At 38.6% G+C, this 3,910-nt stretch overlaps 1 non-coding gene across 1 annotated transcript; it reads left to right on the top strand.

Annotated features, from left to right (window-relative positions):
- The first annotated feature begins 252 nt into the window (after positions 1-252).
- On the top strand, positions 253-324 carry TRNAG-UCC (transfer RNA glycine (anticodon UCC)). Its single transcript has one exon. It is a non-coding gene; the product is annotated as a tRNA-Gly (tRNA).
- The last annotated feature ends 3,586 nt before the right edge of the window (positions 325-3,910 follow it).

The raw sequence follows: 3,910 nt of genomic DNA, 5'->3' as shown, positions 1-3,910 counted from the left end.
ATAAAGGTATGTAAAGTATTAAAAACTAGCTAAAACAAGTAAAACATGTTATGACTTTCAAACAAGAAAAAAAATCACAAAATACATGCTGTTCTTGCTCGTGCCAGTATTGGTTTCATACCCAAAATTCCATATGATTCAGTTAGAGACCATAGAATAAAAACCGGTGCAAAAATCTATACAAAATTATCTGTATCAAGCTCTGGGAAAACTGCGGATAATAGAAACTAAAACATAGCAACTTCACAACAGGCGTTTGTGGTCCAACGGTTAGGATAATTGCCTTCCAAGCAATAGACCCGGGTTCGACTCCCGGAAAACGCAAGTGAAGTAATTTTTGTTGTACACAATTTTACACAATAACTACTTTATGCACAAGCATGATTTGTTCTAACTGTTAAGACCCGGGTTCGACTCCCGGAAAACGCAAGTGAAGTAATTTTTGTTGTACACAATTTTACACAATAACTACTTTATGCACAAGCATGATTTGTTCTAACTGTTAAGACCCGGGTTCGACTCCCGGCAAACTCAATTTTTTTGTATACAATTTGTACACAATAAGGTAGCGTTTGGTATGCAGGAATAGAGAACGGAATGGAATGACCCATTGTGAAGTAATGAAAAATAGTGTGTTTGGTTGAACAAATGAATGAATGACTCATTACCTAGTCCATTCCATTCTCTCTAAAATACCCCAATTTCATTCCATCCATACCCCGTGTTTTTTTTTTCATTTCATTCCCTCCTTCACCCTACATCACCACCACCACCCAACATCAACACCCACCACCACCACCAACCGCTGCCGCCACTACCACCACCATCGCCGTCCACCGCCACCACCGCCGCTACCACCCACCTCCACCAACCATCGCCATCGGTGCCAGCCACCCAGCACCGCCAGCCGCCCGCAGCATATATCAACCATCGCCCCACCATCACACATGCCGCCCACCGTCACCGCTGCCCACCACCGCCGCCACTGTCACCAATCACCACCATCGGCGTCCACCGCCACCACCACCCACCTCCACAAACCATCGCCATCAGTGCCAGCCACCTACCACATCCAACCGCCTGTCACATTCATCAATCATCGTCCCACCATCACACACGCCGCCCATTGTCACTGCTGCCCACCACCACCTCCACTGTTACCGCCACCACCACCGTACCGTTACCGCCACCGCTCCCACCACAACCACTCACTACCATTTTAATTTTATTACTATTTTTTCCTTACCTACCAACAATACAAAGTAATGATTTATTTCATTCTCATGTGGTAACCAAACATTTCATTAGAATGGTAATAACCCATTCCATTCCTTTGTCCATTCCATTACCACGTCCATTCCATTCCGTCGTCCATTCCATTACTCCATACCAAACAGACCCTAACTACTTGATGCACAAGCATGTTTTGTTGAAAATGTTATTATGAGCAGTGTTGCAAAAATCGCTAGTCGGTGGTCGGGCGGTGGGGTGGGGGCTAGCGATTAACCGGGATTAGTCGAGATTAATCGGGATTAATCGGATCGGACTTTAATGTATGTTTTTCAGTTTTATACATACGCACACACATTTTTATATATAATTTTCAGTTTTATACATACACAAACATATTTTGGCCGGAAATTGGCTGGAATCTCGCTGGAAACCACTAGGTTTTTGCTGTAATCTCGCCGAAAATAGTTGATATGGGTCGGAATCTCGCCGGAAACCACTGATTTTGGTCGGAATCTCGCCGAAAGTCGTCGATTTTGGCCGGATTTGACCGTTAACCGATTAATTGGCCGACTAGCCCAAAACTAATAAGTGAAGTGGGGACTAGCGATTAATCGGGGATTAATCGGTGACTAGTCGGGATTTTTGCAACACTGATTATGAGGTTGTTTGACGTGTGTGAATATATATATAAAAATTTAAGTAAAACTTCCACACAAATCGGGTTTTAAAATAGGTTTTCACCTACAACTAAACCACACACGAAAGGAAAGTGTACCTATCGTTTGTAATAAAGTGTCGGTAAGAACCGAGTATCAATCCATGGACACGGCAACTTTCTAATACTAAATCTTTGTAAATGACCAACCGAACAAATAAATCTTGATTTGGATATTTAACTAATTAAACTAGCATACAATGAAAACAAAGCAAGTAAAAATACAAGAAAAACAATCAATCCAACAAACTACCTAGACAAGAATCCACTCTACTAACATGATAAAATAGCAATGATATGACAAGACATCATGAATCTAAACTAAATACTAGATTTCAATAAAGCAACCTAATACTAGCAAATAATCATCATGATGGGTCTTCAATCAAGAGATAAACATAGACTAACTTGTTTTTCAAAACAACAACGTCTCATAATCAAAGGAAAGCTAGCATGAACAACATTCTAACCACCTAAGATTACACTAAAGTAGCCAAATTCATGAAATTAATATAAACTTATGAAACTTTAACTAGCAAGTCATCACCAAGTCAAGAATCATAACAATACCCATCAATTTTCCAATATTAAGTGTAGGGTTTCATACTCATCAATAATTATATAACCAAGTTAATTTTTACTAGTCATTCCTAACTTAGTAATGTAAACAAAGATTTCATGAACATTCAAAGTTTACAAACAAACATCTAGAACATAGTTTTCCAACATGAATGCCTAAACATTTGCAAAACTAACAATGTTATGTAACATAACAAACATGAACACCATCAATATCAACTTATAAATTCAACCATATTCTTGAAAGAAAACCATTTTACCAACATCATGCATAGATAATCTATCACATTAATAAGAGTTTCAACATTGTCTAGATAGCAAAAGTAATTAGCCCATAAGGCTTAATACAACTACAATCAAACTAGAAATAAGCTTACAAAACATGTTCAAGAACAAAGGAATGCAAACTAAGATCAAGCAAGGATTGAAGGATGGAATGATGGATCTTGTGTTGATGGATGCTTCTAAGAATCCCCAAAAATAGATGCACTTGGTTGGGAGAGAATCCCCAAGACTCCACTCACCAAAATGAAGTGAAAACAAGTGTTTATAAGCTTCTGGTCAAAGTGCATGGTCATGCACAAAAAGTGCATGGTCGTGCACTATTTTGGGTAAGTCAAACTTTCACTTTCAGCGGCTCAGAGTTGCAGGTTCCAAAAAAGTGCACGGTCATGCACAAAAAGTGCATGGTCGTGCATTTCCGGCACCAGCTAGTGTACTTTCAAAATTAATGTGTCTTGTCCTCGGCATCGGATAGTGCACGGGATCGTGCCCTCGGAAGTGCATGATGGTGCACAAAAGTGCATGATGGTACAGTTTCACTTTTGGCACGATAGTAGATGTGCACGGGTTCCGATAAAGGTGCACCGTCATGCACATAAAGCGCATGATGGTGCCATTTCAGAGCATAGTCATGCACTTTCCTAGCATGGTCATGCACTTTTGGCAGATTCTTGATTTTTGTCCGAAAAACGCCATCTTTTCATCGTATCTTCGTCGGGCGGGCGCCCGGACCTGCAAATTCATAAATAACTCAAATAAGTACCGAATACAACGAATTTACATGGAGTTTTACCAAAATAAGAGGATAATTTAATACTAAAAGATGTACACTTTGTTTTACATCATTGTTCTAAACTTCTAATCATAAACAAAAATATACCCTTTACTTTAAAAATATGAAAAAAAATATAGTTTTTCACTTAGTAGGCTTCACATCCCAGTATCCCACATTTAATTCTTTAGAATATAATTGAGAATTATATTAAATTTCTATTTATAAAGGGTTTCTATTCATATAATTAAGTATGAAATAGAAAAAATAACAAAATAAATGTTTCTAAGACAAGAGTAACAAACTAGGATATAAAATGATTAGTTAAA

The sequence above is a fragment of the Bidens hawaiensis genome, unplaced genomic scaffold (assembly GCF_021521415.1).
Source record: "Bidens hawaiensis isolate Kalapana, Puna unplaced genomic scaffold, B.hawaiensis_p1.1 tig00006617_1, whole genome shotgun sequence".
NCBI lineage: Eukaryota > Viridiplantae > Streptophyta > Magnoliopsida > Asterales > Asteraceae > Bidens > Bidens hawaiensis.
This window is presented reverse-complemented; position numbering and strand designations above follow the sequence as displayed.